Raw genomic sequence first — 13538 nt, 5'->3', positions numbered from 1 at the left:
TGTGTGTGTGTGTGTGTGTGTAGTAAAAGTAAAGTTGAGGGCACACGCTGTTGCTGCGCGTGGCCTCGGTGTTCATCTCCGTCACAATGCCCCGTGAGCTTGTGGCGGAAAATATCATAAGCTCATCAAACCCATCCTGTGATTTTCTAAACATCAAAGACTGTTATTGAACCAGAATTTAGACTCTAGAACAGATGCTCTCGCTCTAAAAATGTATGTAGTTCTGCTTGTTCATGTTACTTATTGTTCCTCTTCTTCTTCTCCTTCTTTTCCTTCATCTTCTTCCTCTTCTTCTTCTTCTTCTTCTTCTTCTTTCTTCTTCTTCTTCTTCTTCTTTTCCTTCATCTTCTTCATCATCATCATCTTCTTCTTCTTCTTCTTCTTCTTCTTCTTCTTCTTCTTCCTCCTCCTCCTCCTCCTCCTCCTCCTCCTCCAGGTCTTCTTTCATCAATATTCTCTCAGGTAAAAGGTGTTCTTGCGGCCACCTGTCAATATTGCATCATTAATAACTGGTTTGTTCTCAGGTGGTGGTGGTGGTGGTGGTGAGGGTGGTGGTGGTGGTGGTGAGGGTGGTGGTGGTAATGGTGGTGGTGGTGAGGGCGGGTCAAAGTGTCGTGACAGTAATGGTGATGATGATGGTGATAATGATCGTGATAATAATGATGAGAAAGAAGAGGAACGAGTATAGAAAAGAAGGAAAGAAAATTTAAATGAAACAAAAGAATCGAAAAAGAAGGAACGAGTCAACGAAGGAAAAGAAGACAGAAAAGAAACAAAGAAAAGACAAAGAAGAAAAAGGAGGCAGAAAGTTGTGAAGCTCGAGGAAAGAAAGAAAGGAGAAAGAAAAGGAAGAGGAGGAGGAAAAAATAGGTGGAGGAGTAGGAGAAGGAGGGGGGAGGAGGTTGCGTTAGAAGAAATAAATCGACAGCTTATATTTTTTCTCCTCCAGTAAAAAAAAAAGTAAAAGATGATGTACAAAAATTAATGATCAGATTTTTATTCTTTTCCAAATTTTCGCTCGACTGGACTTGAATTTTTGTTCATGATGCGAAAAAGTTTTGTTCAATGGAGCTAAAAGATGAAATATTTGCAACTCTCTCTCTCTCTCTCTCTCTCTCTCTCTCTCTCTCTCTCTCTCTCTCTCTCTCTCTCTCTCTCTCTCTCTCTCTCTCTCTCTCTCTCTCTCTCTCTCTCTCTCTCTCTCTCTCTCTCTCTCCTCCTCCTCCTCTTCCTCCTACTTCTCCTTCATTATTTCCCCGTGGTTCTTTTCATCTCACCTCCTTTCCTCCTCTTCCTTCTCCCCCTCCTCCTCTTCCTCCTCCTCTTCCTCCTCTTCCTCCTCCTTTTGTTATCTTATGTTGTTTTTGTCGTTGCTGTTGTTGTTGTTGTTGTTGTTAGTGCTTCTGGTGGAGTTTTTATTATTTTTATTATTATTATTATTATTATTATTATTATTATTATTATCATTATTATTATTATTATTGACAGTTTCAACATTCCTTTTTTTTTTCTTTCCTCCGCAGGGTTCGTGACAGCGAGGTACGGCGGAAGAAAAGAAGAAAAATAACCATGTAAGGTAACGTGTTATTTTTTCTTTACATTGTCTGGTTTCTTCCTTTATTTAATTATTTAGGAAACTTATTAATCTGTTAGTTCATTTATTTTTGTGTTCATTATTATTTTTCATTAACTTATACATTTGTGTTTATTTTTATTTTGTCTCCTGATTTATTTGTTTCGTTTTTCCTCTCCTTGGAAGAGAAAAAAAAAGATTGCGGTGGAATATGAAATTTATTTATCATCACAAGAAGATTTATATCAGAGGACATTCTTCATTTCGACATAAGCGCATTATTTTCAAACATCAACTTAATTATTATTTCAGAGCAGCCTTTTGTCCTTAATGTGTACTAATTGGAGGAGTGCGTGCGTACGAAATGGCGAACATAGCGAAACACAATAACAGCATTAGGACAGAGGTTGGAGCTGCATCGTCTTCCTGTGACTGTATTCTCGAAACACCAACTGGCGTCACTCGGTAATAAGGTGTGTTTTGAGTATACGGCCCCTGTGTTGATGTTTTTTCCTCCCTTCCATTTCTCTCTTAGCAACGGGTCGCTTTCTCGTGCTGTGAGACCTGACAATGTCATCATTATCCTCTTCTTTCTCCTCCTCCTCCTCGTGTTTCCTTCCTTCCTTGTTCTTTCTTTAACAGCGGGTCTTATTTTTTCTTTCTTGCTTGTTTTATTTTCTTTCTTAGATGTTTCTTAGCGGAGTGGAAAAATTATATTATAAAGTAAATAGTAGAATAGAATGATGAAAAGTAAATGATTCTTAGAAATGAGAGAGAGAGAGAGAGAGAGAGAGAGAGAGAATCAGTCAAATACTGCGTAGAACTGATGGAAAAAACAAAACAAAACATGTAGTAGGGCAAATAATCCTCTAAATCATGTTTCGTTTTAACGCAGGAAGAAATGATCATACAGCATCAAGTGGAATATGATTTACAATACATTCAACACAATCTATGATGCTTTTAATGAAAATGTTGATAAGAATAACAACCACACAACAACAACTACCACTACTACTACTACTACTGCTACATAAATGATACCTCCACCCATGTTTATTTTCCCGACACATAATCATGGAGGGCTCCATAGCTTGGATGTCATTAGCCCCAACTCTGTTCGCTAATGACTACTACTACTACTACTACTACTACTATTACTACTACTACTACTACTACTACTGTCATCATTACCACCACCGCCACCACCACTACCGCCACTGCCACCACCACCACTACCACCACCACCACCACCACCGCATCCCACTAATATATACTATCAATATTACTTTGTTATTGCAATCGACACCAGAGACGAGACCCATTGTCATTAAAATTAACTTGTATAGGAAAGCATTGCCCGCCATTATTATCATTACTATTACTATCATTATTATTATTATTATTATTATTATTATTATTATTATTATTATTATTATTATTATTATTATCATTATTATTATTATCACTATTACTTATTTCGTTAATGAGTTTGTTTAATGCAAAATCGATGCGAGAGAATAATCTGTGAGAGTATATTACGCCCACCCTCTCTCTCTCTCTCTCTCTCTCTCTCTCTCTCTCTCTCTCTCTCTCTCTCTCTCTCTCTCTCTCTCTCTCTCTCTCTCTCTCTCTCTCTCTCTCTCTCACACACACACACTCACACACTCACACTCACACTCTCACTCTCTCTCTCTCTCTCTCTCTCTCTCTCTCTCTCTCTCTCTCTCTCTCTCTCTCTCTCGTAACCTTTACAAACTTCCGGGCCACTGGTTCTTCGTGTCGGCTGATTGGGTTCCTAAAACATACAGTAAGGGAGGAGGAGGAGGAGGAGGAGGATAGGGGATGAAGGGTAAAGGTGGAAGGGAGGAAAAAGGACAACGAAAGAATAAAATTGAGAGAGAGAGAGAGAGAGAGAGAGAGAGATGGCAAAGAAAAGATGAAGATTTGCATTCTTAGTCCTCTCTCTCTCTCTCTCTCTCTCTCTCTCTCTCTCTCTCTCTCTCTCTCTCTCTCTCTCTCTCTCTCTCTCTCTCTCTGTCGACCAATCAATATTTCTCAAAAGTTAGAAAATAAAATGATGGTATGGAGAAAAAATAAAGAAAAATGAAAAATAATAATTAGATAAACAGAGACAAATATAGAGAAGAGGAGGACGGAACAGAAGGAAGAGGAGGAGGAGGAGGAGGAAGAGGAGGAGGAGGCTCGGAAGAAGTGAGGATAGGAAGGAAGGATTCAAGAGGGGGAGGAGGAACAGGAAAGCGTGAAGGATTAGGAGGAAGATGACGAGGAGGAGGAGCAGGAGGAGGAGGAAGAGGAGGTGACGTTGAAGGAGGCAGAGAAGGAGGAGGAGGAGGAGGAAAAGGAGGTGACGTTGAAGGAGGCAGAGAAGGAGGAAGTGGAGGAGGAAAAGGAGGTGACGTTGAAGGAGGCAGAGAAGGAGGAGGAAAAGGAGGTGACGTTGAAGGAGGCAGAGAAGGAGGAGGAGGAGGACGACGACAAATAGGAGGCGAAGGACTAATAGGAGGAGGGAGTAGGAAGGAGGAGGAGGAGGAGGAAGAAAAAGGAGGAGGAGGAGTGTGGGAAGGTAGCAACGCCAATCCTCACACAGGCAACGTACCGCATCCCACTCCTCCTCCTCCTCCTCTTCCACCACCTCCTCCTCCTCCTCCTCCTCCTCCTCTTGCTTTTCCTCTACTCCAAACGTTTCTTTTATATTTTTTTCTTCCTTAATCTTTACACGCTTCACTTATTTATATCGTCTCCTTCTTTACCTCCTCCTCCTCCTCCTCCTCCTCCTCCTCCTCCTCCTTTTCTTCCTCCTCTTACTTATGTTTTTTTTGGTCTAATTTCCTTTTTCCGTTATTCTATTTTTACACATTTTCTTTCATTTTCTTCGACCTTGATTCTGTTTGTCATTCTCCTTTATTATTATTATTATTATTATTATTATTATTATTATTATTATTATTATTATTATTATTATTCCTCTTTCTCTGTTTTCTTATCGTTATTATAATCCCAGTGTATTAAATTTTACGACCTCTCTCTCTCTCTCTCTCTCTCTCTCTCTCTCTCTCTCTCTCTCTCTCTCTCTCTCTCTCTCTCTCTCTCTCTCTCTCTTTTTCTATACGAGTCACTTGTTTGCTTTGTTGGTTCCCGTTCTTCATGTCCTCCTCCTCCTCCTCCTCCTCCTCCTCCTCCTCCTCCTCTATGTCTGCCTCAGGTGTGCCTTCAAGCGCCTCCCCCTCCTCCTCCTCCTCTCCCTAAAGAATTGCATACGAGTGATGGAGGAGGAGGAGGAGGAGAGGAGTGTTGCCTGAAGTATTTCTCCTGAGGCTGGATCTCTCTCTCTCTCTCTCTCTCTCTCTCTCTCTCTCTCTCTCTCTCTCTCTCTCTCTCTCTCTCTGTCATTTTGTCTGTGTTTGTTGTCAGTAAATATTTGTGTGACTCTCTCTCTCTCTCTCTCTCTCTCTCTCTCTCTCTCTCTCTCTCTCTCTCGTAAAAAGTTTCTCTTTCTTAATTTATTGCCAATTACCGAGAAAGATCAACAAAGGAAAGGAAAATGGTGAACACACACACACACACACACACACACACACACACACACACACAACCCAACCCCACACCCACCCACACCCACAACCACACACACACACACACACACACACACACACACACACACACACACACACACACACACACACACACACACACACACACCCACCCACACCCACACACACACACACACACACACACACACACACACACACACACACACACACACACACACAGCACCACCACACACCACTGCCTTCTCTAGTCAACTGTTAATCTTTAAACCCCGGAAGAGAGAGAAAGGGAAGAGGAGGAGGAGGGGGAGGAGGAGGAGGAGGCAAGTGGACAGAAGAGTAGGGAAGGGTGGGAGAGGAGGAGGAGGAGGAGGAGGAGGGAGCGAGAATACTGCCTCTCATTCATACATTCCGAGACTAACTTTAAGTCTGACAAGAGAGGGAAGGAGATAGAGGGAGGGACAAGCAGGCAGGGAGGGAGGGAGGGAGATAAGGAGGGAGAGGTAAGGTAGGTCACGGCCTCCCTTCCTCCACTCCCTCTAGCTACTCTCCCTCTCTCCGTCCCCCTCCCCCTTCCTCTCCCTCCCTTCCTTATACCTTTGAAGTCTGTCATCATCCATTTAATCACACACACACACACACACACACACACACACACACACACACACACACACACACACACACATGAGCTTGCTTTTAGAAATAAGATACGGCAGAAAGAGAGGAGGAAGAGGAGACGAAGAGGAACGAGGAGGAGGAGGAGAAGGAGGGGACCGTGGGAGAGTGTGGCATACGTCTTTCTTGCACCTGTGACCTGCATAGTGAACATACGCCCTTTTAGTCCTCAAGGGGAAGCTATTACAATCAGCTGGTTTATACGGGGAATTCCCTCCTCCTCCTCCTCCTCCTCCTCCTCCTTCTCGTCTTCCTACTCTGTCTTATGCTACTTACTGGAAATGTTGATTCTTCTTCTTCTTCTTCTTCTTCTTCTTCTTCTTCTTCCTACTATCCCTCCTCCTCCACCTCCTCCTCCTCTTCTTTATGCCTAAACTTGAACACGTGGTTTGTGTGTATGTGTGTGTGTGTGTGTGTGTGTGTGTGTGTGTGTGTGTGTGTGTGTGTGTGTGTGTGTGTGTGTGTGTGTGTGTGTGTGTGTGTGTGTGTGTGTGTGTGTGTGTGTGTGTGTGTGTGTGTGTGTGTGTGTGTGTGTGTGTGTGTGTGTGTTTTATATACCTCATCAAACACAACTAATTACATTGTTATTATAGTCATCCTACACACAAAATAAAAAAAAAGGGAGAGAGAGAGAGGTTACAAGTTGAACACACACACACACACACACACACACACACACACACACACCAAAACTGCTTCATTAGGTTCGTCAACAAAGACGGAAAGAAAAGCGGCGGATCGGTGAGGCTTTGTTCATTCAGCGCCATAATTAAACCTTCCTTAATTACCGCTGGGACTTGCTAAATACCTGTGCCCCTTCCTCACCTGTCCCCCTCCCCCCCTAACTCACCTGTCCTCTCGCCCCTCCCACAATCGGTCACCTGTTTTTCCTTCCCTCCCTTCGTTTTGTTAGTATTCCTCTTTTCATCCTTTCTTTCTCTCCTACTTATTGCTATTTCTGTATTGCTTCTCCTATTTCCCTTTTCTCTTTTTTTTCCCTTCTTGCTATATACCTTCCCTCTTCCTCACTCTTCACCTGTTTTCCCCTTCCCTTCCTTTGTTTTGTTAGTATTCCCCTTTTTATCCTTTCTTTCTCTCCTGCTTTTTTATGTATTACTTCCCTTCTATTTCCTTATTTTTCCTTTTTTTCTTCTTTCTTTCAGTTTCTTGTACCTTCCCCCCTCGTCTTGTCCTTCTCTTCCTTCGTTTAGTTCTTCTTTTTCTTCTGTTTATTCTGTCCTTCCCTACTACTGATCACTATTTCTGTATTATTTCCCTCCTATTTCCCGTTTTTCCCTTTTCTTGCTAAATACCTCCCCCCCTCCCTCCCTAACCCTTCACCTGTTCTTCCTTTCCTTTCCTTCGTTTTATTACTATTCCTCATTTTATCCTTGCGTTCTCAACTATTGATAATTATTTCTGTATTATTTTCCTTCTGTTTTCCTTTTTTTTATCTTTTCCCCCTTGCTTAATATCTTCCCACCTTGTCCTGTCCTTCTTTTCCCTCGTTTTGTCATAATTCCTCATTTTATCCTTGCGTTCTCAACTACTGATTTCTGTATTATTTTCCTACTATTTTCCTTTTTTTTTATCTTTTCCCCCTTGCTTAATATCATCTCCCCTTGTTCTGTCCTTTTCCCTCGTTTTGTCATAATTCCTCATTTTATCCTTTCGTTCTCTACTATTGATTGCTATTTCTGTATAATTTCTCTATTCTTTTCCTTCTTTTTTTTTCTTTCTTCCCCTTTCTCGTTAAATACGTGTTCTCCCCTTCCCTGCCCCCCTCCCATCTCTTCATTGTGTTATTATTATTTCCTTTCCTTCCCTACTATCTCTTTCCCTATTATCCTTTATCCTTTTCCTTTCTTTCATTATTTTTCTCTATTTCTCCTTCCCCCTTATTCTTACTCACTATGTCTTTCCCCACTATTTTCTTTACGTCTCATTTCCCTTCCTTTCTGTCCTTTTAATTCCCTATTTTTCCTTGCTATCTTCCTATTTTTTCTCATTTCCTTCTTTTCATTGGTTTACTATATATCTTTCTCCTTTCATTATTTTTCTTTTACTACTATTTCTCATTTTTTTTCTCTTCTTTTCATTATGTTATCATTCATCTTTTTTCTCCTTTTCAACCTATTTCCCTACGACTTCATCATTATATGTCAGTTTATATTTATCTTCTTTCCTTTCCTTCATTTTCCTCTTTTTTCTCTTTCAAATTATCTCCCATTCCTCCTTTTCCTCTCCACGACCTCCTCCACCTCCTTCTCCACCTCCTCCGTTCCTTCCCTCCTTCCTCATCTTTCTTTTCTCTTCCATATACTTTTATTTCCCCTGCCTAACCTTACCGACTGTCTTTTTTCAGTTTCTTTTCACAATAACAACAATAATATAATCAGACAAGTAAGATAGAAAGCAAAAAACTCTCTCTCTCTCTCTCTCTCTCTCTCTCTCTCTCTCTCTCTCTCTCTCTCTCTCTCTCTCTCTCTCTCTCTCTCTCTCTCTCTCTCTCTCTCTCTCTCTCTCTCACTCACCCAATTATTAGGAATCTGGAATAGAATGGTAATGGGAATTGAGAAAGAGAGAGAGATTTGTCTTTATATTACTATTTTATTTTATCTATTATCATTACTATTATTATTATTATTATTATTATTATTATTATTATTATTATTATTATTATTATTATTATTATTATTATTATTATTATTATGAAATTACGAATAACATTTTCCTAGATCGAAATTATTGACAGTGCTAATAGTCTCAGTATTGATGCAACATTCTCTCTCTCTCTCTCTCTCTCTCTCTCTCTCTCTCTCTCTCTCTCTCTCTCTCTCTCTCTCTCTCTCTCTCTCTCTCTCTCTCTCTCTCTCTCTCTCTCTCTCTCCAGTGTGTATGTAGTGTGTGTGTGTGTGTGTGTTCGGCTTAAAATGTTGAAAGCGACTGTGATAAAACTTTTCATATTACCTTTTTTTTCTGAAGCCTAATTGGGATCCGCTTTGTGTCTGAGAGAGAGAGAGAGAGAGAGAGAGAGAGAGAGAGAGAGAGAGAGAGAGAGAGAGAGTATAACGTAAGGGGTTTACTAAATTCTTTCTTTCTTCTCCTTTCTCTTTCTTTTCTTTGTCCGGCATTTTTCTCTGAACCTTTGTTTTGAAATTTTGAGAGAGAGAGAGAGAGAAATAGTTCCTCCAGCCCCGTTCCTCCCTCGTGGGCTCCAAAATATAGGATATTGGAAACTGTTGACAACCAATAGCGACTTTCTCTCTCTCTCTCTCTCTCTCTCTCTCTCTCTCTCTCTCTCTCTCTCTCTCTCTCTCTCTCTCACACACACACACACACACACACACACACACACACACACACACACACACACACACACACACACACACACACACACACACACACAGGTAACACGGCACGTTTTTTTTACCTGCTAATTGTTGTTCCTCGCGCGCCCAGCTCAGGTGTCGCCGTGAGCACACCTGTCCCTCCCTCTTCTGGTGGTGGTGGTGGTGGTGGTGGTGATGGTGGTGGTGGTGGTGATAAGGGTGATGATGATGGTGGTTTTGTGTGTGTGTGTGTGTGTTTGTGTGTTTGAGTGTGTGTGTGTGTGTGTGTGTGTGTGTGTGTGTGTGTGTGTGTGTGTGTTTTATCGCCCCGAGTAATTTCTGTAGAAGTAAAACACACACACACACACACACACACACACACACACACACACACACACACACAGCAATGGACACCCTTTGAAGATAATTAATTATTCATCTCTTTGTTTGTTCATTCTTCGCTGTGTTTACTTAGATCTTATGAACACATACAACCTCATTACGTACATACATACATACATAAATGCATACATGCAAGCATACATACGTACATACATACATACATACATATATACATCATTACTTATATACATACATACATTTATACATATTTACATACATATATACATTCGTACATATATACATACATTCTTATACATACATAAATACACATACATACATTTTTAATTTCCTTTGTTTCTTTATTTTCACTTTTAACATTTATTTTCATACCTTAGAAACATTATATTTTCTCTCTTTCTTTCCTTCTTTTTTTTTTAGTGTGTCTTTTAACATTTTATTCTCTCTCTTTCTTTTTTTCGCTCTTATTATAATTATTTCTGTTTGTTTCTCTTCCTCGCTTTACTTATTTCTTCTTTTCCTCTTTATCTATCTATCCATCTACCTATTTTCCTTGCTTGCTTTTTCTATCTTGTTTTTTTCTTGCTTCTTTTCATTCTCTCCTTCTTGGTTTCTCTTACTTACCGGTACTATTTTTTTCTACCTTCTCTTTAAGTTTTTCATTATATCTATCTCTATATCTATCTATCTATCATGCATTCATTTTTTTGTCTGTTGTTTTTTATTTTTATTTCATTCTTTCATTCATTCATTCCTTTTTCGTCCTTTCTTCCTTTTTCAGTATATTTTTTTCTATCTTTTCTCTCTTTTCCTTTTCTCTCTTTTTCCTTTTCTCTCTTTTTCTCACATTTTCCTCTTTTTTTCCTTTTCTCTTTCCACATGGCTCACAAACATCCTTTTTTTCCCCTTCTCTTTTTTTTTCTTTCCTTCTCTCTCTCCCTTCCCCTCTTTTATGTACTGGTATGTTTTTGTTTTGTTATTCTTCATATTTTTTCTCCCTCTCCCCTTCCCTTACTTCCCTTCCCTCCTCTCCCTCTCTCTCCCTCTCTCTCTCCTCTCCTTCCCTTCTCTCCTTCCTCCATATATTCTCTTCCCCGCCTTCCTTTCCCCTCTCCCCAGTTCACTTTATTTGCTGGTTATTTTTTGTTTCTCTCTCTCTCTCTCTCTCTCTCTCTCTCTCTCTCTCTCTCTCTCTCTCTCTCTCTCTCTCTCTCTCTCTCTCTCTCTCTCTCTCTCTCTCTCTCTCTCTCTCTCTCTCTCTCTCTCTCTCTCTCTCTTCGTTTTTCCTGTTCACTGTTTATTATTCCAGTTTTCTCTCCTCCTCCTCCTCCTCCTCCTCCTCCTCTTCCTCCTCCTCCCAGCGGCGAAGGAAACAAACAAGCCAGTAACTCTTTCCTCCTCCTCCTCCTCCTCCTCCTCCTCTCCCTTTTGCCTCTCTTACTGAGTCTTATACTGTATTTTTTTCCTCCTTTTTTTTTTCCTCCTACCTTTTCTTCCTCATAATTTCTTCTTTACATTTCTTCTTTGCTCTGTGGCTTTCTTACATTTTTTCTTACTCTTCTTTTTCCACTTGCTATTCCTCCTCCTCCTCCTCCTCCTCCTCCTCTTTAATTCACGCGAGAAAGAAAGCAATTATGACGCGTCCTTTTATGATCATTAGAAGAAACAATAATAATAATAATAATAATAATAATAATAATAATAATAATAATAATAATAATAATAATAACTTTAGTCTCTTTCTTCCCTTCCCTTCCGTCCTCTGTTGGAAACCAAGGCGAAGCAGGAGGAGGAGGAGGAGGAGGAGGAGGAGGAGCGGGAGTGGAAGAAGACAAAGACAAATGAAGAAGGAAGATTAGATGAGAGAGAGAGAGAGAGAGAGAGAGAGAGAGAGAGAGAGAGAGAGAGAGAGAGAGAGAGAGAGAGTATAACTTCGACTTTTGAATATTGTACACTACTTTATTTTTACAGCAAAAAGAAACAGTAAAAAGAAAAAAAAAAAAAGTAAAAAATGTTTCGTAAATCGCTTCTCCTGTAAAAATAATAATATAGAAGCCAAAGAAATATTGTTAATGTAAACTTTTTGAGGTAACGATACTCCTTTCTAGATGGTGTTCAAGTCGTAGGAAGGAAGGAAGGAAGGAAGGAGGAAATATAGAAGAAGAAAGAAGGAAGAAAGGAAGGAAGGAAGGAGAAGAAAATACAGATGAAAAAAGAAATAGAGGAAGGAGGAAATACAGACGAAGAAAGAAGGAAGAAAGGAAGGAAGGAGGAAATATAGAAGAAGAAAGAAGGAAGGAAGGAGAAGAAAATACGGATGAAAAAAGAAAGAGAGAAAGGAGGAAATACAGACGAAGAAAGAAGGAAGAAAGGAAGGAAGGAAGGAAGGAAGGAGGAAATATAGACGATGAAAGAAGGAAAAAAGGAAGGAAGGAAGGAGGAAAAAATACAGACGAAGAAAGAAAGGAAGGAAGGAGGAAATACAGACGAAGAAAGAAGGAAGAAAGGAAGAAAGGAAGGAAGGAAGGAGGAAAAAATACAGACGAAGTTAGAAAGGAAGGAAGGAGGAAAAAATACAGACGAAGAAAGAAGGAAGAACGGAACGAAGGAAGGAAGGAAGAAATACAGGCGAAGAAAGAAGGAAGAACGGAAGGAAGGAAGGAAGGAGGAAATACAGATGAAGGAAGAAAGGAAGGAAGGAGGAAATACAGACGAAGAAAGAAGGAAAAAGGGAAGGAAGGAAGGCGGAAAAAATACAGACGAAGGAAGAAAGGAAGGAAAGGAGGAAATACAGACGAAGAAAGAAGGAAGAAAGGAAGGAAAGAAGGAGGAGAAAACACAGACGAAGGAAGAAAAGAAAGCTGGCCCAGAGTTAACCAGCGAAAAGGATGAAAGAAAGAATGAAGATAACGCTTAAAGCTCTAACGTAAGGAAGTTTGACAGCGTAGGGATTAGCTGGAGTTGAAATTCGTGTGCAGGGAGGACGCGGGAGAGTTAGGGAGGGAGCATACCGTTAAAATAAGAATAAAAAGTTCAGAAAAGTCGCGAGCATGCAGCTATTGATAAAAGGTAGCAGGCAGAGTGACAGAAGAAAACATGGGATGGGATGAGGGAATCTTCACTTTAGTTCGTTGACACCACGCATCTTAACATAGTCTCAAACGTTACGAGTGAAGCGACGCGCCCCCTAGTGTATGCTCCCCGTTAGTTAGCATATCATGGTTACATTGCAGATCTCTCTCTCTCTCTCTCTCTCTCTCTCTCTCTCTCTCTCTCTCTCTCTCTCTCTCTCTCTCTCTCTCTCTCTCTCTCTCTCTCTCTCTCTCTCTCTCTCTCTCTCTATCTATCTTATTATCTTGATTTTTATCATCCTAACTTTTTCTTTTCTTTTCATTTCCACCTTCTCTCGTTCTTTCGTTTTTCTATTTACGTGTTTGAATGTCACGTCGAGAGAGAAGTGGGTGGGAGGGAGAGAGGGAGGTAGGGAAAGGAGGTTAGGGAGGGAGGGGAAGGCAAAAGTGTCAAGAAGTGGTTATCGGCAAGTGAAGTGAGGAGAAGTTGAAAGTCATCGGCCTACGTGTAAGTGTGTGTCCAGGGCATCAGGTACGGCGGGGATCAGAAAGACAGAGAATGGAGCGTTGAACAATGGGACAATGCACAGGGATCGTCCTTTCGCTATAGAACATCAGGACAGGCGAGAGCGTCTAAATTTGGAATCTCTGGAAAGGCTGATGAAACGCAGAGATTTGATTCTAGTCCAAAAAAATAGAATAAGAAGAAATTGAAGTGCTGTTATGACTGTTGATGTTAGGTTTTGGTGGTTGAAGAGTAGGGTGATGTTAATAAAGTTCTGGCAGTTATGTAGAGCAGGGGGCTGTTAATAAGGTTCTGGAAGTTATATAGAGCAGGGGGCTGTTAATAAGGTTCTGGAAGTTATATAGAGCAGGGGTCTGTTAATAAGGTTCTGGAAGTTATATAGAGCAGGGGGCTGTTAATAAGGTTCTGGAAGTTATATAGAGCAGGGTG

Source organism: Eriocheir sinensis, chromosome 34 (assembly GCF_024679095.1).
Source record: "Eriocheir sinensis breed Jianghai 21 chromosome 34, ASM2467909v1, whole genome shotgun sequence".
Classification (NCBI taxonomy): Eukaryota; Metazoa; Arthropoda; class Malacostraca; order Decapoda; family Varunidae; genus Eriocheir; species Eriocheir sinensis.
This window is presented reverse-complemented; position numbering follows the sequence as displayed.